At 50.8% G+C, this 25,445-nt stretch overlaps 2 protein-coding genes across 2 annotated transcripts in view; both read left to right on the top strand.

The window, feature by feature from the left end:
* The window catches only part of LOC116436944 (zinc finger protein 850-like), a 43,768-nt gene extending 29,565 nt beyond the window's left edge, over positions 1–14,203 (top strand). The window contains exons 6-7 of the mRNA XM_032094400.1: positions 9,553–11,280; positions 13,516–14,203. The gene's annotated coding sequence lies outside the window, so the exon portion shown is untranslated. The remainder of the gene's footprint in view (positions 1–9,552; positions 11,281–13,515) is intronic.
* The window catches only part of LOC116436931 (zinc finger protein 79-like), a 509,410-nt gene that overhangs the window by 367,734 nt on the left and 116,231 nt on the right, over positions 1–25,445 (top strand). The gene's annotated exons all lie outside the window — the stretch shown is intronic.

The following is a 25,445-nucleotide window of genomic DNA, read 5'->3' on the forward strand; positions in this document are numbered from 1 at the left end:
AAATGGGGAAAAAAGGAATAACAGTTTCTGGGTAGCCTACTTTTTTGTGTGCTGAATACAGAAACCTCATTAGGCAGCACCATGTGGCCTAGCCTACCCCAGTTCAGGTGGCAGGTGGTCGTGGCTACATTTTTCCTATTTGCAGTTCCTTATCTAAACATGAATCCTAAGACTAAGGCTACTGTGGCTGTTATCCAATTTGCACAATGGGTCAATAGGGTGAGGAATTCATGGATTTTTAACTTTCTCTTGAAGGCAGACACATGGATACATGGCTATCACACACTTAAGTGTATGCTTTTGGGGTTGTGTAATAATGGCACCCATTGTGAGGAAGTAACACCGGGGAAGGTTTTCTCCCGACCCTTCACCCATTTCTTTGGGCCTACCCCAACAGCTTTCAAAGGGGTCAAATATTCTCTAGATGCTAACCATGTCATACAGTAGCTGGTATTGCTGATATGCCTATTCTATTTAGCCTTCAGCGATAAGGTGAGACTGCTGTGGGTAACCACTCTAACATCTACCCCAGTGACTAGGGATGCTGCCCCAGAGCCTGACGCTGCCCTACAGCCTGACACTGCCCAACAGCGCACATCAGAAATGAACCACCTGGATTGGATGGGCATATTGGAGGAGAATATATGAGAGATGCTGAGGGAAAACATTTCCCCAGCTGGTGGGAAACCCTCTCCCTGCCTCAAAGAGGGAGAGTCTGACAGTGCAGCAGTGGAACCCACAGATGTCACAACCATCCAGGCTCCAGCTGAACCACGAACACAGTCACAGCCAGCAGCAGTCACCCTTGTGCGGAGAAGGAAGTATAAGAACAAATCAGTGCGCCCAGTTAATGATGATGCGGAACCGGGGCCCTTGCAACCAGCAGGGGAGTCAGAACCTGAAATCATCACCGAGTCCCTGTCATATGACAGCCTCCGTAATCTGCAAAAAGACATTGTGCAACAAGGGCGCTAGGCTTATGTGACCTGGTTACTTTGGGTTTGGGACTTCATGGGTACAGGCATGCAACTGGATAGTGGTGAGGCAAGGTATTTGGGGTCCTTGACCCAGGATCAGATACTTGAATATCAGATATTGATCAGATATTCGTGAGGGAGCCAGGGCCCCTTTCTCTCTGGGAGTGGCTTTTAATGAGTGTAAGAGAGAGGTTTGTTCACAGAGACAGAATGCGGGATCACCATTGCAGAATGCCCTGGGGGACCATTGAGGAAGGGATCCAACAGCTGAGAGAAGTGACAATACTAGAGGAACTCTCTGGGAGGGACAGACAGCACAATAATGACCCTGACAGGGTCAGGTGCACAGGGCAAGTAGAGTGGAACCTGGCAAATCTAGGGCCATCCCAATACACCACCTTCATTGCAACAATTAATGCTGAGGACAACTGATAGACAGTGGGTTCTGTTGCCAGCAGGCTCAGAAATTATGAGAGTATGGTCAATGGCCCAATGCAGGCTCACGTCTCTGCTTTGGTCAAGGACCTCAAAGTAGAGTTTAAAGATGAGATTAGGGAGGTGAGGGAGGAGGTGAGGAAGAACAGTTCCCATGTGGCACCAGTGCAAGACACAGGCCCCAACGTCAGAGCCCAATGTCCCCCAGCTAGGCAGAGGGGGTACACCCCATGAGCTGAGCTGTGGTTCTTCCTTGGTGACCATGGGGAAGACATGAGAAGGTGGGATGGGAAACTCACTTCTGTCCTGGCAGTGTGGGTGTGTCAACTCAAGGAGGAAAACATTAACTGAGGGAGTTCCGCTAAGGTGAAAGTAGCCTCAGCCTCCCGTGACCGAGCTGCCAGGTATTACAGAAGGGAGGATGATATGTCGGATCCCCTTGAAGGAACCTCTAGCATGTATGCCCAGGGAAAGAATGATAACCAGGGCTAGAGGGGCCTGCCTCTAGCCAGGTAGATGCATGGAAGAATTGTGTCATTTGGACTCTGGATCTGATGGCCTGGCACCTCAGAGCCACAAAAATATGAAGTGTTGGTTGATATGGTGCATAGTGCACCCTAATGCCATCAGGACCTGCGGGTACAGAATCCATTTCTATTGCTGCGGTGATGGGGAGATTGCAGCAGTTGACCCTGTTGGAAGCTGAGGTGAGCTTGACTGGGAAGGAGTGGCAGAAACATGAATGGTCCAGAGACCCCATGCATTCTGAGCATAGACTTCCTCCAGAGTGGGTATTTCAAAGACCCAAAAGGACTCAGGTGGGCTTTTGGAATAGCTGCTGTGGAGGCAGAGGGCATTAGGCAATTGAACACCTTGCCTGGACTATCAGAAAGTCCTTCTGCAGTTGAACTTCTGAATGTGGAGGAAAAATGAGTACCGATGGCCGCTTCGACAGTGCACCACTGGCAGTATCAGATGAATCGAGATGCCATGATCCCCATCCACAAGACAGTTCACGAGTTGGAGAGTCAAGGGGTGGTCAGCAAGGCCCATTCACTCTTCATCAAGCATGTTTCTCCATTCCTCTGGCAGCAGAGTGCAGGCCTCAGTTTGCCTTCACCTGGAGGGGCGTGCAGTACACCTGGAACCGACTGCCCCAGGGGTGGAAGCACAGTCCCACCATCTGCCGTGGACTGATCCAGGCTGCACTGGAAAAGGGTGAGGCCCCAGAACATCTGCAGTACATTGATGACATCATTGTGTGGGGGAACACCGCAGCCGGAGTGTTTGAGAAAGGAGAGAAAATAATCCAAATTCTGGAAGCTGGCTTTGCCATCAAAAAGAGCCAAGTTAAGGGACCCGCTCAAGAGATCCAGTTCCTGGAAGTGAAGTGGCAAGATGGACAGCGTCAGATTCCCACCAAGGTCATCAATAAGATCACAGCAGTGTCTCCACCAACCAACAAGAAGGAAACACAAGCTTTCCTAGGTGCCATAGGCTTTTGGAAAATGCACATTCCCGAGTACAGCCAGATTGTGAACCCTCTCTACCTGGTGACCTGCAAGAACAATTTCCATTGGGGCCCTGAACAGCAACAAGCTTTTGCTCACATCAAGCAGGAAATCGTGCATGCTGTAGCCCTTGGCCCAGTCAGGACAGGAGCAGAGGTGAAGAACGTGCTCTATTCTGCAGCTGGGAACAATGGTCTGTCCTGGAGCCTTTGGCAGAATGTGCCTGGTGAGACTCTGGGCCGACCACTGGGATTCTGGAGCTTATGTTACAGATGGTCTGAAGCCAACTACACCCCAACAGAGAAGGAAATCTTGGAAGCTTATGAAGGAGTCCAAGCCGCCTCAGAGGTAATCGGCACTGAAGCACAGCTCCTCCTGGCATCCCGACTACCGGTGCTGGGGTGGATGTTGAAAGGAAAGGTTCCCTCTACCCGCCACGCCACCAATGCCACATGGAGCAAATGGATTGCTCTCATCACACAGCATGCCTGTATTGGGAACCTGAATCACCCTGGGATCTTGGAAATAACTGCAAATTGGCCCGAAGGTGAAAATTTTGGTCTGACCGATGAAGAGGAGCAGGAACAGGTGCTGAGGAAGCTCCAACCAACCGTCACAAGAAGAAACATGCCATGCTCTTTTCACCAGTGGTTCCTGTTGCATCATAGGGACAAACTGAAAATGGAAAGCAGCCATATGGAGCCCCACGTGACAGGTCACAGAAGATACTGAAGGAGAGGGTGGATCGAGCCAACTTGCTGAACTCAAAGCCATCCAGTTGGCCCTGGGCATTGCCAAAAGAGAGAAGTGGCCAAAGCTCTACCTTTACACCAATTTGTGGATGGTAGCCAATGCTCTGTGGGCTTGGCTGGAAAGGTGGAAAAAAAACAACTGACAGCATAGGGCAAGACCAACCTGGGCTGCTCCCAGATTGGCAAAGACTGCCACTCAAGTAGAGAAGCTACCTGTGAAAGTCCGTCATGTGGACACCCATGTCTCCAGGAGTTGGGCTAATGAAGAACATCATAACAACAAGCAGGTAGATCAGGCTGCAGAAATAGAGGTGTCACTGATAGATTTGGACTGGCAACACAAGGGAGAGTTGTTCCTAGCTTGATGGGCCCATGATGCCTCAGGTTATCAGGGCAGAGATGCCACCTATAGGTGGGCATGAGACTGAGGGGTGGATCTAACTGTGGGCAGTATCTCCCAGGTTATCCATGACTGTGAGACATGCGCTGCGATCAAGCAGGCCAAGCGGGTGAAGCCCCTGTGGTGCGGTGGGTGATGGTCCAAATACAAGGATGGGGAGGCCTGGCAGATTGATTACATCACACTGCCTCAAACCCGCCAAGGCAAGCGCTATGTGCTCACAGTGGTAGAAGCCACCACAGGATGGCTGGAGACCTACCCTGTGCCTCACACTACTGCCCGGAACACCATCCTGGGCCTTGAAAAGCAAGTCCTTTGGAGGCATGGTACCCCTGAGAGAACTGAATCTGACAGTGGGACTCATTTTAAGAATGGCCTTATTAACACCTGGGCTAGAGAACATGGCATAGAGTGGGTGTACCATATCCCTTACCATGCACCAGCAGCTGGGAAAGTTGAGTGGTGTAAAGGATTGCTTAAAACCACCTTGAAGGCACTTGGTGGAGGGACTTTCAGATGTATTTAGCAAAGGCCACATGGTTAGTTAACACCCGAAGCTCCACCAACAGAGCAGGCCTTGCCCAATCTGAACCCGTGTCCAACGGACGGGGATGAGGTTCCAGTGGTACACATGAAAGCTATGCTGGGAAAAACTGTTTGGATTAATTCTGCCTGAAGCAAAGACAGTCCCCCCCCCGTGGGGTTGTCTTCGCTCAGGGACCAGGATGCACCTGGTGGGTGATGCAAAAGGATGGAGAGACCTGATGCCTACCTCAAGGGGACCTTAGTTTGGGGTGAATTGTCCATGACACTGTGCCTGTATTCATATCTGCAGGTATATATGTATATAATTAAGATAATGTATGTATGTCTAGAGTTCAAGAGTCTAAGTTTGATGTAGAATGGTGGTATGGGGAAAAAACTGGGGTGGATAATGTTTTGGGTTTGGTTTTTTCAGTGAATTTTTCCCCATTGTGCTACCTGGAATAAGGACAATGTGTTGCCTAAGGGCCAAATGGGGGCAAGTAGGAGACAAAAGATGTAGCTGGGTGTCGCAACATTCCATTGAAATGGCTTGGGCTGGGGGTGGGTTGCAGGTGATACTGAGGGGAAAAAAAGGTGAATGGGCTACCCTGGAGGTTTTGGCTGGGTTTTGGGCAGTCCAGTTTCTGGGTTTGGGGGAGGAAGGAGCTGTTTGCCTGTTTCCCTGCTGCCTGGCCTTTTGGAGCTCAGAACGAGCGCATGTGGTGCCAAAACATTGGGACTGGCTCCTGTTGGACCCTCTGCCCAAGGTGCATTGCCGTGGCCACTCCTGTGTATTGGACTCCAGGATCCCAGTCTGCTGCGGTTTTCCTGCACTGTAAATCTGCTTAATTTTTTTGTTTGTTTCCTGGCCATTTGGGGAAGATCTGGAGCCAGTGCGTGGGTTGTCCCTGTGTGGGCCACCTCTGTGCAGCAGCCTGGCAAGCATGACCAGCTGCTGCCCGTGATGCCCCGTCTCAGCCAAGCCACCAGTGCCGTGTGCTCCCCGAGCTCACTCTGGAGCGCCCCCTGCAGCTGCGGGGGAACCATCGCACCTGCCCTGCTCACCGGGAGCCGCCAGCGCCCCTGCCGGCTGTGGGCAGAACTGCACCCGAGGGGAAAGTGCTTAAAGAGCTGGAAGAGACTGTTTTCTGGGTTTTTTCTTTTGTTTGTTGTTGCTGCCATTGTTTGTTTGCCTTGTCATACATACTAGTACACAACTATTATGTCTTTTCTCATATCTTTGCCTGAAAGCCTCGTAATTTCAAGGTTATAATAATTTGGTGGAAAGGGGTCATATTTTCCATTCCAAGAGAGGTTCCCTCCTTCTTTGGCAGACACCTGTCCTTCAAATCAGGACACCTTGGCACTGGCAGCCCCAGCCCTTGCCCTGCTCGCCCTCCAACATTCCATCCCAGCTGGCAGAGCCTTGGAACTGCCTTGGGGGCCATGGGGCTGCTTTGGGGGCTGCGCCCCAAGCCAGGGCCCCTTCCCAGTGCTCCCAGTCTGCCCATCCAGCCTGGAGCAGCCAGCGAGAGCTTCTGCTGGGACAGCAGAGAGGTGCTGCTGGGGGGTCCCAGCTCCGCTTGGTTTGGTTTGTTCTCTCCAACCTGAGGAGAAACTATTTTTGAGGCTCCTGCCTACCCCTGGAGGGATCCTGCTCTTCTCTCCCTTCTCTCGAGTACTTTTCAATTTTTTCCTAACTGCATTCGCCCTTTGCTTGGCACTCATGGGGCTGTGTCTCCTCTCTGCCTCCCTGAAGGAGAAGAGGAAGGTGGAAGGAGCTGGAATGTGCCCATCACCCTGCCTCAGGTGGGCTTGAGTGGGCTTGGCAGTGCTGGACCCCACGACTTTTAGAAACATTTTCCAACCTCAACAATTCCACAGTTCTTGCTGTGGAAACCTGATTTTTTTCCATTGCAAATCAGCACATTGCACAGAGGGCATCAAAGATGGAGCCGCCTCTTTGCACAACCCAAATTTTGGGTTGGTTTGGCTTTTTTTATTTTTAGAGGTGTCTTGTTTGGGAGCCTTTTGATTCTTGGAAAAACCATGGCTCAACTCAAGCTAGCACAGGCTCCTCGATGGGTCCCATTCCTTGAGAGGAACAACTTTTCCCTGGTTTCCTTCGGCAGAAGCTGTGTCAGGTTTCAGTTTTGCCCGTCTGGCCCTGCTGGGTGCTGGGGGCGGCTCTGTGGAGCTCCCCCCACCTGAGGGCAGGCTGGGCCAGGCCAGCGACCCCTGCCCAGGCTCCGAGGGTCCAGCCAGCGGGGTCGGGGCCAGCCGAACTTCCCGCTGATCCCAGCATGGAGATTGTTTATGCCAACCTGGATCTCTGTCCCCAGGAGCGCTGGGGGAAGCGGCTGTTGCGCCCCGAGCCAGGCAGTGAGTGTGGGGTGGGTTTGGGAGGGGGCTTTGGGGGGGCTGTGGCTGTGTAAAGCTCTGGGTCCTGCAGGGAGGGAAAGGGGCTGGGAGGTGGGATAAGATCCCGACTGGGGTTTGGGATCCCGGCAGAGGGTTTGGGTTTGAATTTCTTGCATGCACCAGGCACCACTTCACTCCACGGTTTAATTAAATGGGATTAATTGCTCAAGTTAATTCATTCCCTGGGATTCTTCCCCATGGGATGCCTCCCTCAGGATTCTTCCCCCGGGATCCTCCCCCGAGGATGCCTCCTCTGCGATTCCTTCCCAGGATTCCTCCCCCTGGGAATGAGTTGGGCTCACATTCACACTTGCTGCCACGGAGTTAAACACTGCACGGTTCTTCCACCGCCCTCCTCCTCCTCCCTCCTGTGCAGCCGCTTCAGCTCAGCCCTGCCGGGATCAAAGCTCGGCTTTGCAGGATGAATTTTAAGCCCTGACATCGCCCAGTGCAGCCCTTTGAGCCTCATCCCTGTGTGGAGAGGCTGAACTGGGAAAACTGAGCTCCACACCAAACATGATTTCCAGGGGCTGGTTCTTCGAAAGGGTCCGTGCTTGGAGTAAAAGCCCCAGATCTGCCACAATTCCGCTGTTCGAAGGAGAGCTGGGATGCTGAAGGGCTATTGGTGCCTTTAGATACCCTGATCCAAGTCTGGATGCTCCTGGTCAATCTTCTCTGCACTTGTGGCGGTTCCTGCTTTGTTTCTTTCTGCTGCTCCTTGTGCCCCGTGCTTTTTCCTGCTGACTCCATTTTCGGTTTCCCTATGGAGAAAAGCAGCAGAAGAATCGGAACTGTTTAGATTGGCAAAGAGCTTGAAGATCACAAAGCCCAACCACTAATTAAACATTTTAATTCCTGCCACGGAGTAATTCCACTGGGAAAAACCCACCAATGCTTGAACCCTGGGGGCTGCTGTTGTGGTGAGCCCTGGTTCCTGCCATGGTGTCCTGGACCCAGTTGGACAAAGAATCCAATGGTTTGATTCCTCTGAAGTCCAGGAACCATAAAATGGCTTCCCGCCCCAATATGGCTGCCCTCAGGCAGCTTGGCGGGAAAATCCGTTGGCCCTGGCGGGAAAGACGTGCAAACTTGTACATCTGTAATGGCCGCCGCACTCTCCTCCCTGGTTGACACCATCAATTCCCTACTGGCCCTCATTCACTGTCCCCGCCTACCCCACTCCCCATTAGCTGCGTTGTACATGTCCCCGCCTTTGTTACACCCGCCACATGCAGTGTCATTGGGTGTGTTATGTTCACTGCGCCCTGAGCAGAGGGGTATAAAACCCCCTGTCAGAGGTTATTTGGGGCTCTTCTCGGCTCTCCTCAGTTCTTCTCCAGTAAACCCATTCTTGCTCCCCCGAGAAATGTCCCCTCGCCTGCTTCTTCTCTCCTCACACCTTACCCACCAGTGACTGAAGCGAGCCTAGCTTAGACCTTGCTCAGCCTCCCGCATCCTGTCGGTACCCGTCCTCTGCGACTGCTGCTGGCTAGGTGACTGCCTGGTGTTGACCCCCTGAGCTAGCCACTTGGTCCTTGTTGAGGCAGGCTGCTGGGCTCCAAGCTGCTTTTGGAGACAAAACAGCCCAAATCTGCAGAGTTTTGACTTGCTGGGTGTGGGGCTGGGTGGTCTCCTGTCACCTCTGTCCCCTGCAGCGCCAGGATGTCCTCAGTGGCACCATGTGGTGCTTGGGGCCAGCTGGACCGGGAATCTCCTGCTCGGAGTGGCCGTGGTGACGCTGGGCTGCTCATGTGAGCACGGCCATGGGGACATGGGGACAGCCCTGACAGTGGGGAGGGGTCCCAGGGGTTTGTGTGGGGGAAAATCTCTCGGCTGTGGCACGGACAGGGTTTGAGAGCCCAGGGCTGAGGTCAGGGTCACACAGCACCTGGATAAAATGAGCCCCATGCCCAGTGCTGGCACCCCCAGCACCCCTAAACCATCCTGGGCAGGCGGGAGGGAGACTCCAATGTCTGCTGGTTCTTGAGGAGACACCCAGAGGGGCAGAGCTGGGGGAAAATCCCCCCAAATAAATGCCTGTGAGCTGTTCCCGCACAGTGAGTGCCCGTGGTGGGCAGGGGGTGCTGAGCAGCCCCTCACCCTGGGGTCAGGCCCCTCTAGGCTGAACAGCTTGGGAGTCACAGATCGAGGGGCAGGGTTAGGCAGAGGCTTCAGGGCTCTGTGGACCTCCAATGTGATGGCACTTGAGAAACGGTGACACCTTGGCAGGGCTGGAGGGGCCACATCCTGTCACCAGTGCAAAGCCACAGCTGGGTGGGGTAGCTCTGAGCAGGGGGGGAGCTCAGGGATGCTGAGCCCGGCCCCCAAAAGGAGCTGGGGTCTGCTCTGTGTTGGGACTCTGAGGTCAGTTCTCACCTCTCACAAGCTCCTCAGGCCAAGGTTTGGAGAGAGCTGGGATGAGGGAAGGGAATGTCAGAATCCACCCTGGGGCTGCATGCAGGTGGATCTTGGTGAGCACTGTGCTGAGGGAGCCAGGTCCTGTTCCCTGCTCAGCCTTCCTTCCGTTGTAGTTCTCCACCAGCAGTGGAGTGGAAAGCCCAGGAAGCGGAAAAAACGGGAGGGTAGGAGACGGCAACAGCAGCCTGGAGAATTTCATCTTGGAGCTCAGGGAAATTCTCTGCCCATCACAGCAGCCAGGTAACAGCCCTGAGGCGCCTCTGCTCCAAAAGCTTTCCCAAAATCTCATGGCATGCCCAGATCAGAGCGCCAACCAGTTCACAGTTCAGGGTGTCCCCAGGGAGAAAATGGGAATGAAACCCTGGTGGTTCTCTGGGTGTGCAGGGGACGAGACGGCAACGTGGTGACCTGAGCTGGCTCTGATCCCGTTTTCCAGGGGCTGAGGGATGCAGGATCTGCCCCCAGAGCTGGATGCTGGGAAGGATCAAGTGCTACTGGGTCTCCCCTGGATACAGCCCTTGGAGCAGGAGCCGAGAGGACTGCGGGGATCGGGGGCCACGCTGCTGCTGCTGTGATATCGGGATGAGCTGGTGAAGGGAATGATGGGGGTAAGAAGGTGGGAAGGACACGGGGCTGCCCCTGGTGGCACTCGGGAAGGGAGAGGGGATTCCCAGAATCCTGGGCTCAGCATCCCCCTCCCCCACCATGTCCAAGCACCCCCGGGTGCCTGTGGCAGAGCATGGGGAACATGGTTGGGGCTCAGTCCTGGGATGAGGACAGAGCCTGTTTTGGGGTGAGCATCCATGGCCTGTGAGCGTCACCACTTCTTCCCCGAGGCAGGAATTCCTACATGAAACCCTGCAGAAACCCGCGCTCTCCTTGTGGGTCAGGCTCTGGGTGCCCGCGGCCGGGACGGGCTGGACGTGGGTGTACGGCTCCCGCCAGGACCGGGATCGGGGAGTGCCAGGGGCAGCTGGGGGCCAAGGGAAGGCAGCCTAGTGTCCCCCAAGTGACCCCCAGGGGTGACCCGGACTCCCTCCTGCACCTGAAGGTTCCAGCTGGACCTCAGGGAGAGACCTGGACTCTGTGGGATGATCAGAGGCAGCACCATCACCCCTGAGAACTGCGACTTGGATTCACAGTGGATCTGCCGGAGAGAAGCCACCAAACTCTGACCCAGAGGATGGGAGAGGTGCTCAGGCGAGATGTAGGAGTTTAAGAGATGGTCCGAAGATGCCTCATCTGCCTCACGATCATCTCCAAGGACAGAGACTCAACACAGGAGTCCTGGCCTGGCTGAGGTGGGGTGTCTGCCAAGTGTTGCCTGCAGGTGTGCCCGCTGGGAACTGGTACGCATTCCTGAAACTAGTGCAGGTCCCAATGGACTGCGCTATTCTTGCTGCCCAGGCGGGAAGGACTGCGCTGAAGCGGAAAGGAATGTCCTGTACACCTGTCCTGTAGCTGTTTCCCAAAGCAACAGGCCTCATAACAACGGCTGGAGGTTTCCCCACCTCTTGGGAAAAGGAGGGAGATGTGGAGATACAGCTAGAAAGCAGAAGTGAGAGCACTGCTAAATTCATGTCAGCTAATGCTGCTGGGCTGCAAATCATGGCAAGCAGTACTGCCTATGAAAGGCATGCTTGGTATGTACCTGTGATAGTTAGTGCTAGCTTTTAGTTTTGCAATGTTATTACGAAACATAGATATGGTCTTGGCCAGTTGCGCCTCGTTTCTAAAAAGGGCTATAAAGGGACTTTCTGAAATAACTGAGACGACATCTCCCCACGGAAAGAAGACGAATCTATTGGCAGAAGGCCACGAGGACTTTGTCTCATCCGTTGGTAGCTATTACCCCCCCTTTCTTCTTCTCTACTCTTTTACTTTGTTTTCTTTATCTCTCTCTCTCTTTTTCTCCTCTATCGCATTATTGTGTTGTGGGCACTTAATAAAGGTGCACTGTTTTGATTAAAACTGAAATCCCTTGTGTCCTTTTACACTCTGAGATCTATAAACGAACCATCACGACCCCCACTTGCATTAGCGGATCGTGACATTAAACTGGCATCACGGACAGGATTTCTGACAGACAGAAGGGGTTGCAAGGTTGTGTGTAGTCTGTAATAGGGGAAGGATGTTTCGCTCCAGCCGCACCCAGCCTGACACCCCGAAAAGGGTGAGCGGTGTCTAGAAAGCAAGGGGGGTGACTCGAATTTCCCGCAAACTGCACACGCCTGGGTGAAAAGCACCCCATACTCAGCTGAGGGCTCTGTCTTCAGATTTTTCACAAAAAGATCTCTTAGTGTAAAAGGGGGAACTGTGTTTTTTTTGTTGGGTGTGTGTGAATTTGGACTGCTTGGTGTAGCGAAGAGACAACCATAAGTAACTGAAGGAGGACCTCCCAGGCAGATTTGGTCTCTTCACCCACCCAGGGAAGCGAAGGGAGACACAGTGAAGCTGTTTGTGTCAGTGTATAATTAAGTTTTACCTCCCTGTAGTGGTTTTGATCCCTTCATAAAATGACTGAAAACCCCAGTGCAAAAGATAAAGCAGCATTTTATGCTCTGCTAGCAAAACACAATGCCCAGCCCTCTCCGGAAGGGGAAGCATGGGCTCAAAATAACTAGTTTAATTTGGAGAGTGTGACTGATAGAATATGTTCATTACAACATGAAACAAAGTTTAAATTTGGCTGAAATAAAACCATAATCTGCTCCGTTTTGGGAGCATGCCTTACGGCAGCTATAGATCACCGCTTTAAGCGATGCAGTTAAGAAAAAGCAATCATAGATTCCCTTCAAAACCTAGTGGAAATTTTACAGAAACAATTAGATGAAGAAAGGAATGAAAATCATTTGCTGTGGGCTGCTTTAAAAGAGGAATATTCTAAGAATTCAAAGAATGCTGACTCACCAAAAGAGACAGAGGAAAAGGAAATTCTCACATTAATCAAATATACCCCCAGGAAGAACTAGTGCTAGTGAAAAATTGTAGGGAAAACTGCTGCCCTCGTATGAGACCTCTGATTAAAACAGAATATAATTATAGCAATGATGAAGATTTTGAACCACATATCACCACTAAACAAATACCATACACTGCTGTTGAATTGGCTAGGTTAAAAAAGGAGCATGGGTGGCTCCCCCACGAATCTGAGACGGAATATGTTTTCCAAGTGTCTCTCACCGGAGGAGACCAAATCCTATTAACTGAACAGGAGGCCAGTGGATACTGGGGACATGGAGTTTTCTTAACAACAGGAGACAAATGTAACACATGGTCCCTGACTCAGCGTGCAGCTTTCTGGGCCGGGGGACTCAATCCTTTAGAAAGGGGAGACCCTTTAGCTATAGTTGGTACCCCTGATCAACTTGTAGAAAGCGTCCACAAAGCCGCCTGTCTGCAAATGATCCATGAAAGGAAATTAACTCCTGGATATGAATCCCCAATGCAATTACCTGTGAAGCCTGAACTGATGACCCCTTTAATTCGAGGCCTTCCAGAATCACTCAATTGTCCTTCAAAAAACCATAGCGGCTGTAGGTCCTGTAGAGAGGTTGGATGGATTCCTTGGAAACTTGAGCGACCAAACTGCATCTACCGATCCTGGGTTTACTCCATATTCAACCCCCTCTCAGCCACCAGGTTCACAATTGAATTCACCTGCCGGTGATCGCAAAGTTTGGACATGGAGTGAGGTTGCAGAAGATCCGATTAATTACAGTAGAAAATATGGACCTATAAAAATCCCAGAGGAAAAATCAGACAAAACAAAAGGTGTCAGGTACATTAGGGCTCCTCATAGTGAAAAGCCAGAGAATGTAAAACAGATCCCTAAGCGTCAGCATTGGTGGTTATTAGGTATCAAAAAGGGGGTCCCCAGAGATATGATGGATGGCTTACCCCTTGATAAATTGAGTAAGGTAGTGTCTAACTGGCACTGCTGAAAACCCATTCTACCGAATCCGTCACTTCAACCCAGTGCACCCCTCCTCCCTCAGAATGTGGGCAGTGAGTCAAACCCACTTCTCCCTCAAAGTCCGGCCAATGAGCCAAAACAGATTCTTCCTCAAAACCAGGTGTAGAAGGATTCCTTGTGGAACCGGGGCATATGATACCCTTGGAAAAATTGGACAACCCAGGGTTGCTGAGGAAAAACCCCTGAACTGGCCCCTGGCTGCAGGCAAGCCTGGAAGACAGCTGGAGCGGGAGCGTCCTGGCAAAAAAGTTGAGTAAAGCCGAGTGAGTCCTCGCAGGTAAGAAGCTATGGAATACAAGGCTGGCACTCGTCTCCTAGCCAGTATCCTCTCTAAGAGAGGCGAGACTGTAAAAGATCGAGATCTTTATGCCCTAATTATGTGGGCCTGGGAACAACGGTTTTTGAAATGCATTTTGCTTTTGTTCTCAACTGAAGAGTGGTGGGAAGTTGGAAACAGACTGTGGCTGTCCACAATTGAGGGTGAAAAGGAAGGTAAAGAAGCTAAAGCTCTCGGATTAACATGGAGAGCCGTGACTAATACCCTTGCAGAAATGAAAGCAGAGAGGAAGGTGGCTGCGGCTGGGGGGTGGCAGCCCTGGAAAGGAAAGGGAGGGAGGTCTCACGGAGCAGCGGCCGGAGGCCAGGGCAGAGTTCAGGGTTGCGTGATTCTTTGGGCTGACCGCGGGTCGACCGATGAAGGGACCAGCAGCACCTGTATGCTCGCTGCGGGAGCTGCTGGACATGACGAGGAAGGAAGTTATCCCTCAGAAGTCTGAGGGAGAAATGGCCGCAAAGGCGGAAGTTCAGGCTTCCAACCCTGGGGGCGGGGCACAGGCGAGCAGAGGAGAAACGAGCGGTCCTAGCTTCTGGCCGAAAACGGCAGCGCGCCACCCCCCTCTGCCGGACAGTGGATCATCGTCCGACTGTGAAGCAGCCTCTACGGCTTTGTCACCTGCGGAGGCAGAGCCAGCCAGGGCTGCCGGGGGTCAGCCCCAAGAGGAGGAGAAGCACCAAGAGATGATGCATGAATTAATGAAGAAGCTTGCTGAATTGTCTACTCGTCAGGACACGCTGGAGTCTAAGGCTCGTGAAACCACACCATCAGCACCATGGCGTCCCATGGACCCACCGGTCAAGACAGCCACCAGAACTCCTACATTCCTGTTGGGAGAACCGGGCACAGGGCATATGGCCCCTCCCTTCCCGCAAGAGGAGGTGCAGCCATTGCCTCCATCAGCCTCGATGGTGAGGATTGATCCATTGTGAAGGAGATGGAATGGAGTTGTCCGTGATGCAATTATTGAAGGAGATTGGCAAGCCATAGATGCCCTAGCCTGCCCTGTACTGATACAAGGGGACACTGCAAAGTGGGAACCCCATGACTGGAAGATCTTGCAGCAAGCCAAGCAAACGGTCACCACGCACGGCCTCCAGTCCGAAGCTACACGGAGCATCCTGCAGTTTATCTTTACAGCAGATGTCCTGTGTCCAAATGATTGCGTCAGCATCGCACAATTGTTATTAACCCCTTCACAGTTCCTGCTCTGGGAACGAATGTGGAAGCGGCTAGCACAAGGAGAAGCTAGCAAATACCAAGGTGATACACAAGACCCACTGTATGCGATCCAAGCCGACATGCTAACTGGGAGTGGGGCTTTTGGAGTGACAGTGGCACAGCTGACCATGCCCGCAATCATTCATCAGTTGTCACAGACTCTTGCCCACAAAGCCTTGTTATCAGTACCTGAAAAGAAGAAGTCTCCCCCGTATGCAGCAATCCGACAGGGGCTGTCAGAGCCATATGGTCAGTTCATTGACCGTCTGTCAGCAGCCTTGAAGGACACAACTGAGCTCTCTGAAGAGCTCCAAGAGCAAATGTTCCGAACACTTGCCTTTGAAAATGCTAATAGGCAAACTAAGACAATTCTCACCACGCTGCCCCAGGGAGCAGGAGTAGACAAGATGCTCGTGCGTGCTACCCGTGTGGAGCAGTTGTCTCAAACAGCTGCATTTACCACAACGCTGCAGAATGTCCTGCAACAACAGGGACAAGTCATCGCCGCAGCACTGACCGGAGGGGCGCAAAGAAAAAAGGGGGCGAAGGCTGCTGGCCCACCTCCTGGTCCCCGGACGGGTGGAGTAGCCTGTTTCCGATGCGGTGAAGAGGGGCACCTGAGGCACACTTGCCATAAAACAGTGTGGTGCTACAACTGCAATTCTGGCACCCATGCCACCATAGCATGCCACTGTGCGGGAAATGGCCAGCGCAGTGCGGTGGGGCCACGTGCCAGGACACAAGTGAGCACCCCAAAGAGCCATGAGTCAAGTGCAACCCCGGTGGTTTCCTTCAACAGAACCAGCCAGCCACCCAAGGGAGCCTCGGAGTGGACATGGCAACCTCAATGGAAGTCACGCTGACGAACCACCAGGTCACCCTGATCCTGACCACAGCCAAGGGCCCCCTGTCATCAGATGGCCCTCGTCTGGGTGGCCTACTCGTGGGGCAGTCATCAACCAGCTGGCAGGGAGTAGTGTTGCTCCCTGGAGTCATCGACGCCGATTACACCAGCGAAATTAAAATCATGGCCTACGTGCTGCAGCCACCCGTGACTATCCCACAGGGCAGTCACATTGCCCAAATAGTCCCCATTCCCGTAATGACCAATGGGGGAATCAGCAACAGCAGTGTCTGTGGAGACCATGCTTTTGGGTCCTCTGGGTTTGATGTTTTGGGCATTGAACCTGGCCCAGAGACCTCAGCAGCAAGTGATCCTGTGAAGAGGGGCAGAAGCCATCAAAATACAACTGCTTTTCGACACAGGGGCTGACGTTACCATCATTAACCAGGTGGTGTGGCCACCTGGTTGGGGACTGGAAAAACCAGCAGCCACACTGGTAGGGGTGGGAGGAATGCAAATCCTCCAGGTAAGTGCAACCCCAATCACCCTAGAGTTTGAGGATAATCAAACCATTGTGTGTTGCCCCTATGTTATGAAGCTGCCTCAGACCCTGCAAGGCCTGACTGGACGTGACATCCTCGCGCAGCTAGGCCTTGTGCTCACCACAGACTGGCATTTATGCTGACGGCTGCTGCCAGTCAGCCACCCATACGGGCTCTCACCTGGTTAACAGATGACCCTGTCTGGGTCAAACAGTGGCCGGTAACAGACGAAAGACTGAAGACAGTAGAACAGCTTGTTGCAGAACAGCTAGCAGCAGGACACATCAAGCCTTCAGTCAGCCCATGGAACACCCCCATCTTTGTGATCCCAAAGAAATCAGGAAAATGGCACCTCCTTCATGACCTTCGACAAGTGAATGCGCACATGCAGACTATGGGGGCGCTGCAACCTGGGCTACCGACTCCTACAATGATTCCAGAGGGATGGAAAATCACTGTAATTGACTTAAAAGACTGCTTTTTCACAATCCCACTGCATCCAAAGGATACAGAATGTTTTGCCTTTACAGTGCCCACAAAGAATCGCAGTGAGCCTACTAAGTGCTATGAGTGGGTTGTCCTACCCCAGAGGATGAAAAATTTCCCTACGCTGTGTCAGCTACAGTTGACTGGGCGCTACGTCCGATTCAACGACGTTATGCAGAAGCACTCATCTGCTGTTACATGGATGACATCCTGATAGCTACTGCTAAAGAGTTGCCAGATAAAGAGATGCAATGGATCAGAGAGCAACTGCATGAGACTGGATTAGAGATCACCTCCAAGAAGATCCAGCGGACTGCACCATGGAAGTACCTGGGCTGGCTCATATCAGAATCGCAAATTAGACCCCAAGAGATCGAGCTAAACACAGAAATCTCCACGCTCCATGATGCGCAACGGCTGTTAGGAGATCTGCAATGGGTCTGCAGAGTCGCGGGAATCACGAACACCGACCTCGCCCCCTTCCTGCCATGGCTGCATGGGACAAACGCTGCCAAGCCTCGAGAATGCTCTCTGGACCAAGCAGCAGCTCTCGCCAAGGTCGCAGATAAGCTGCGGCACGCATGGGTGTCACACAGAGAAGAAAGAGTTCCGCTTGCCATCCTCATCACCCTGATCAGCGCAGCAGGTTCACATGCCATCATCCATCAATGGCAAAAGAAAAAGGGGGAGGACATCCGGATTCTCGAATGGATCTTCCCACCGACTCAGACACACTTCAGACTGCAGTCCAGGGTAGAGATGGTGGCGCTTTTAATAAGAGTCACGACCAAATGGTGGAGTTGGACGGCAGAGAGGCAGAGGACATCAGTATACCGGTCCGGACAGGGGACTTGAAATGGATGCTACACCATGCGGAGGCACTGCAAGAAGCTCTGCTCGGATTCACCGGCGTGGTCCATAACAAGCGCCCACAGGGAAGGCTGGCACAGTTGCTGGGGCGCTATGAGTGGCTGGACCGCCCGCTGAACAGAAGGGGCAGGATAGCCCGAGAAGCTATGAGAGCAGTCAGTCCCATTGCTAAATACACAAGGTCCAAAACAGATAAAGGGGGGGAGGAAGAACTTGTGTTAGAAGCACCTCTGAGACAGGCTGTGGGAAATCAAGGAGCCATTTATATAAAGGCACCATTTTCTCTCGGAGAATTACAGCAGTGGAAAAACTCAATTGGGAAGTACAGGGACAACCCAGAGAGAGTAGCTATGCGTGTAGAAATGGCCATAAAATCCCAAACCCCAGACTGGGGTGATCTAAATGTTATGCTAGATGAATTATTGGATAAAACAGAGAGAGAAATGGTCAACAAAGCTGCTATATCTGCTCTAGAAACTCAAATTGCAACTGGAAGTCTTCAAGGGTCAGTTAATGATATCTATCCCCTAGCGAACCCTAACTGGGATCCTAATGTCCCGAACAGATGGAAAAGCTGAAGTGATACCAAAAATGGGTGGTTGTTGGGTTAAAATGTGCCGTTCCTAAAGCAGTGAATTGGGCTAGGTTATATGAAATCACACAAAATCCAAATGAGACCCCCACAGAGTTTCTAAATAGGCTTAAAGAGGCTGCACAAAAATACACTACCTTAGACCCTGACTCACCTGAGCAGCAGATCCACCTGGCTTACCTGTTTATAGGTCAATCTGCTAATGACATAAAGAAAAAGCTGCAAAAGATAGATGGGCCACCGGACATAAGTAAATTGTTGAATGTAGCCTGGAAGGTATACCAGAACAGAGACTTAGCAGACAAAGATAAACATCATAAACCCCACTACAAGAAGAGGTATGATAAGGAAAAGTCATCTGACACATCAAAAAGGGGTCCCCCTTTTCCCCTATCTGAGGACCAATGCGCAATTTGCAAAAAACGGGGGCACTGGAAAAATGAGTGTCCATCACGAGCAGAAAAGAAGCCCCCAGTTTCGGAACTAACTGTAAATACGGACTGACGGGGACCGAAGGTAACTACCCCAGCAGAGCCTTCGGTTGTAGCTAAGCTGGGGAATGATGATGGTGAATTTCTGGTTGATACAGGGGCAACATATTCTGTGTTAAATACTTTAAAAGGTAAACTGAGTCAAGACACTGTGGATGTGATTGGAGCTACAGGGGTAAGTGAAACAAGGCCTTTTTTCCAACCTTTAAAATTTAAATTGGGAAAACACTGGGTCACTCACCAGTTCCTGTATATGCCAAATTCCCCAATGCCATTGTTAGGCAGAGATTTATTGGAAAAGTTGGAAGCAGAAATTAAGTTTTCAAAGGAAGGGGGAGTGAAAGTTATAATCCCAGAATCTAAAATTATCGAAGCAGCTGCTATACTTGTACAGGAATGCCATGGAAAAATTCCCAAAGAAGTTGAAGAGGCTGTCATTCAAATAGTGTGGGCCAATGATTCTCCTGGGAGTTCCAAAAAAGCTGAACCTGTGAGTATCACACTCAAAGCAGGGGCTACACCAGTAAGACAAAGACAATATCCTCTGATATTAGAAGCTCGTAAGGGATTGGTACCTGTGATTGAAAAGTTTCTCAAATTTGGGTTGTTAGTGGAATGTGAATCCAGGTACAACACACCAATCTTGCCAGTAAAGAAAGCTGATGGTAAAAGCTACAGGTTGGTACAGGATTTGAGGGAAATCAACAAGATAACAGAGGACATACACCCAGTGGTAGCGAATCCTTACACACTTTTGAAAACACTAACAAATGAATTAAGGTGGTTCACTGTTTTAGATCTCAAGGATGCGTTTTTCTGCATTCCTGTGCATAAGAATAGCCAAGAACTCTTTGCTTTTGAGTGGGAGAATCCAGAAACAGGGAGGAAGACCCAGCTCACCTGGACAGTTTTACCACAAGGATTCAAAAACAGCCCAACCATATTCGAAAACCAGCTGTCAAAGGAGCTTGAGGACTGGAGGAAACAAGAACCAGGAGGAGCGGTTCTCCAGTATGTTGATGACATCTTGATAGTGGCCAAGACACGAGATGACTGCATCGAGCTCACTGTAAGTCTGTTGAACTTTTTGGGCCAAAGTGGGTATCGAGTCTCGAAAGAGAAGGCACAGGTTGCCAGGGAAACAGAAGTATACCTGGGCCTGGAAATTTTCCGTGGACATCGCCAACTCAGCAGAGAGTGGAAGGAAGCCATCTGTCGACTTCCAGAGCCCCATACCGTAAGGGAGATGCAGGCCTTCCTGGGAATGGTAGGTTGGTGTCGCCTGTGGATATCAAACTACGGTATACTGGTGAGACCTTTATATGAAGTCCTTAAAGCAGCTGAAAAGGGGACAATCATGTGGACAGAGAATGCCAGGGCTGCATTTAAACAGCTGAAACATTCCTTGATGTCAGCCCCAGCTCTGGGACTGCCGGACTTGACTAAACCTTTTGAACTCTTTACATATGAGCTCTGGGGGAGCACCTTGGAGACCAGCGAAGAGCTGTGGCCTATTTCTCAAAACAACTAGACAATGTAGCCCAGGGTTGGCCAGGATGCTTGAAAGCTGTGGCAGCAACAGTCCTTCTGATACAGGAGGCCCGTAAATTCACCCTTGGGCAGCACATTGTTGTGTATGTACCCCATGCAGTGATAAATGTGCTGGAGCAAAAGGGGGGACACTGGCTCTCCCCTAGCAGGATGCTCGAATACCAATCTGTGTTGTTAGAACAGGATGGTGTTACTCTAAAGACAACTTCTGTGGTAAACCCTGCGATGTTTTTATCATCCACATTACTTGACAGTGTGCCTGAGCATGATTGTTTGCAGACAATAGAGGAAACTTATTCCAGCAGACCAGACCTGAAAGATGTTCCTTTGAAAGATCCAGACTGGGAATTGTACACTGATGGGAGCAGCTTCATGAGAAATGGTAGGAGGATGACCGGTTACACCATAACCACCTCAGATAAAATCATTGAGGCAAAAGCCTTGCCTCCAGATGTATCATCACAGAAAGCTGAACTCATTGCACTAACGAGAGCTCTAGAACTGAGTGAGGGGAAGAAGGTGAACATATGGACTTATTTCAAATATGCCTTCAGTGTTGTTCATGCCCACGGAGCTATTTGGAAGGAACGAGGCCTGCTGACTGCTCAAGGTAATGAGGTTAAGCATGCTAAACAAATTCTTGCACTTTTACGGAGCATTTGGAAGCCTACAGAAGTGGCTGTCATGCATTGCAAGGGTCATCAAAAAGGGAAAACAGCCCCCGAACTGGGAAATTGTTTTGCTGATGAAACAGCCAGGGGGATTGCAGAAAAAGGCATTTTTGCAGTGGTACCACAGAAAGATTTGTCATCATTTACCCCAAAATACGATCAGAGGGATCACAAATTAATTAAGTTCCTTAAGGCTGAAATCAAAGAAGGTGGGTGAGCTGTTACCCCAGTAGGACAAGTCGTAGTTCCACCCCTGATCCTTCAGGAAATAGCCCAACGAGAGCATGAAAGTACCCACTGGGGAACAGAAAATCTTTTAAAACATTTGAGGAAAGTAGTGATAGGGAGAGAATGACTGATATTGTACAATCTGTAACAAGCAAGTGTGAAACCTGCTGTAAAAACAACCCTGACACAAGCAAGAGAGTTGTGTTAGGAGTGACAAAGACAGGAGATCTCCCAGGAGATTATTGGCAAATAGATTTTGCTGAGATGCCACACAAAGAGGGATGCAGGTATATACTGGTACTGGTTGACACCTTCAGTGGATGGCCTGAGGCTTTCCCCTGTCACACCAACACAGCAAAAGAAGTAGTGAAAGCTTTGCTTAATCATATAATACCAAGATTTGGGGTTCCTTTGGGAATGTCATCAGGTAGGGGACCACATTTTGTTGCAACAGTGGTTGGGGAAGTTAGCAGGATTTTGGGACTTACCTGGGACCTGCACACACCATACAGGCCCCAGGCAAGTGGCAAAGTTGAACGCATGAACGGGACCCTCAAAACCCAGATTTGCAAGATTTGTCAAGAGACATCCATGACGTGGGTTCAAGCCCTGCCTATAGCCTTGCTGAGAGTCCGCATACAGCCAAGGAGAAGGGACAACATCAGTCCCTATGAAATATTATATGGCAGGCCATACCAGGTTCCACATATCCCAGGGGAAATTCATATGAGAGGTAAAAATGATTTGCAGAAATATTTAATGGCTCTGAGTTCCACTTTGCAGAAGCTCCAGTGATTTGTTGTGTTATCCAAACCAATAAGATTGGACACAGCTGCTCATCCGTTCCAGCCTGGAGACTGGGTCTACATCAAGTGCTGGGACAGCGACCCCTTGCAAGCCAAGTGGAAGGGACCATTCCAAGTTTTGCTGACCACTTCTACTGCGGTCAAGGTTGCAGGCAAGGGACCGTGGATTCACTACTCCAGGGTGAAGAAAGCTTCTGCTCCTGAAAGCACCAAGAAGACAGAGACTGATACAAATCAGAAAGATGCAGTCTAAACTGTTTTTTACATGTTTGCTGTTTGCCCAACTGGTAACCATGGTTCAGGGTTCACCCCATGATTTGCATAAGACTGTGGTCCAAAATGTTTCCAAAATTCTTAATAAGTGCAATTGCTAGATCTGTACTCAGTTACCACCCCTAGATGGGAGGGGTCACTGGCCATTGATTGGTATTTTAATAGAAGAATTAAGAAAAATTTAGATTAAATTCGGAAAAGAACTCAAATTCTACATGAAGTAGCTTCTAGAAATAACACCTTAAAATTTGATCATATTTTTGATACCCTCACCTCATGGTTACCAAACTGGGCCTGGGTAAAAGAAATATTAATCATAGCTGTAATTGTAGTTATTATCTGTGTAATTGCCTGTGGAGCAGCTGGTTGTGTAAACCGGTTCTGCAGGTAAAAATAGAGTAGAATAGAGACTAGACAAGATAGAGTTTTGTTAGTCTCTAAAAGGGGGGAAATGATGCCATGAAGATTTTTGCCTTTTCTTTTATACCCCTGTTTTACCTTTTTACAACTTCTGTACTCCTAGTGCTTTTTGCCTACATTCTTAGACTTGTTTGTCAAGCTAAGAGACTAAACATTTTAGAAGCTTCGTAGCTAGGGATTAGTGTGCCCCAGACCCCAAGGTCCTCTCCAGAACACATTCTGTAAACCAAGATAGAACCATCCAGGGGAAGGTTCCTTGGGGAGGGGGGCTCACTTGAGCCTCTCATTGGGGAATCTTTGATAGATCTGCTAATTAGTAACACCTATAATGTTATACCCAATGTTGGGGGGGGGGAGGAGGACACAGAGAGAGACTAGGCGGGGTGCATCTTGATGCATGTGACCTGGACGTGTACACCTAAGGATCCTTAAAAATAAACACCAAGATAAAATCCCTTTTCCCCTTCTAACTGTGTATGACTTTTGATTTTAAGACCAGGAAAAGGCATCAGTAGAACGGCCAGTACTAGGGCGCACAGTGTTCACGGATGTGGAGAGGAAGGCAAAGCGGGCCACCTGTGTGTGGAAAGAGAACAACCACTGGAAGACTCATGTCATAGCAGGAGAACCGGCTGACAGCTTGCAAACACTCAAACTGCGCGCCATGATATGGGCCTTACAACAGTGGTTGAAGGAACTGGTGAATGTAGTCAGTGATTCCTTATATGTCGTTGGAGTAGCCCAACGGATCCATGATGCAGAAATCCGGCGTACCAGCGACAAACATTCGGGAAGACTGCTTATCACATTGCGGCATACCCTGCAACAACGGACACACCCCTACTGTATCCTGCATGTTCGAAGCCACCAGTGGAACATCGGGCTGGGAGAAGGCAATGCCCGTGCAGACGAGGCAGTGACCTGTGCCCCCATAGTGCATCTCCCACCTGCGAGCACTTTTGAGCAAGCCAGATGTAGCCATGATTTGTTCCACCAAAACGCAAAATCCCTGCAGAGACAGTTTAGGATCCCACTGATAGAAGCAAAAGGCATAGTGTGGGCTTGTCCCCGCTGTAGCCATCATGGCCCCTGATTGGGTGTGGGAGTTAACCCCAAGGGTTTAAAAGCCCTCGAGCTCTGGCAAATGGACGTCACTCACATCTCTGAGTTTGGCTGACAGTGCTATGTCCATGTAACAATTGACACTTTTCACACTTCCTGTGGGCTACCACTCAGACAGGAGAGAAGGCATTGCATATGGAGTGGCATCTGCTCTCGTGCTTCGCAGTAATGGGGGTACCCAAAAAGATCAAAACAGACAATGGGCCAGCATACACCAGCGGTCACCTAGCTAGATTTATGCAGCAATGGGGGATAGAACATATCACGGGGATCCCACACTCGCCCACCGGTCAGGCAGTTGTAGAGAGAGTCCATCGTACACTAAAAGAATATCTGGGCTGACAGAAAGGGGGAGAGATGGAACCAAGTAAACGGTTAAGCAAGGTGCTGTTCACATTGAACTTCCTCTTTCTGGCCGGGGATAGAGAGGAAGCCTCCAGTGGCAATCCATCATCAGACAGTTGGTAGGGGAATCGAGCAGGCCCTTCCGGGAATAAGTGTTTTGTACCGTAACCCTCAAATGGGGTTGTGGGGAGGTCCCAGCCCAGTGTTATTTAACGGTCGAGGATATATGTGTGTCTCCTCCCCAGAGGGACTGCTGTGGGTGTCCAGCAAGTGGTGCCGTGCTACGCATGCAGGACCCCAAAGCAAGAAGGCGCAGTCAGCATCGGCTCCTGAGGAAAGTAACGCCACTACTACAACAGCTGGAACTCTGAGACCCCCGTCCCTAGAAGCCGTGGGAGAGGTTGCAGACGTGGCTGAGTGAGGGGGCTGAGAACTTGCCAGGTCCACCACTCTCTGTAGTGGGGGAAATAGCGAGACCCTGTGGTGAATGTAGCGGCTGCCCTGGGTGGTTGCTAGTGACTTGCGGTGGTTGTCGGTGGACCCTCTAGATACACAAGCTAACGTTAGAAAGCGGGTGGTATACGTGCCTGCCTTGTGCAGACCATGATCAAAGGCGGAACCAAGAAGGGGAGTTGCGTAAATTCTTGGGTATAGCACCAGACACAGAGGTAGAGTGGGGAATTGTTTTGACTGTCTTGAGACAAGGGCATTGGCAGACATCTTCGATCGGCTGTCTGCCCATTTAGACCAATGAAGGCAGTACAGAGTGTAGCAGTGTTAGGGCGAGAGTGTAGCACACAGGTTCATGTCCCGAGGCAGCATGCGGTGGCCCCTGAGCGCTGGGAAGCGACAAAGCAGCGCTGGGCCCGCAAACATTCTGAGGGGTTTGCTTCTCGTAAGCACCCTAACCAGGTCCCACACAATGTTGACAGCAATCCAAAAGAGACAAAACATGTGGGTCACCCTAGCTGATTTAATGGGGCAAGACTCTATGTGTCTGAGCCTGGCCACGCCAGGGGACCCATTTCGCACCTGCTTAATTGGGGTCCCATACTTTAACTTGCAAGACTTCCGAGAGATGCTAGACAACAGCTCCCTGATAGGGAATGCCACAGGCAATGGCAATTGTTCAGGGCTGATCAGACTCAAGCCTGTGCAGCAGCGTGCCTGCTGGCAAGCTGCATTCCTGAAAAGCATCAATGTCACCATGGGGACACCAGAAGAGTTAGATCTA

This window comes from Corvus moneduloides, chromosome 31, assembly GCF_009650955.1.
Source record: "Corvus moneduloides isolate bCorMon1 chromosome 31, bCorMon1.pri, whole genome shotgun sequence".
NCBI classification, from domain to species: Eukaryota; Metazoa; Chordata; class Aves; order Passeriformes; family Corvidae; genus Corvus; species Corvus moneduloides.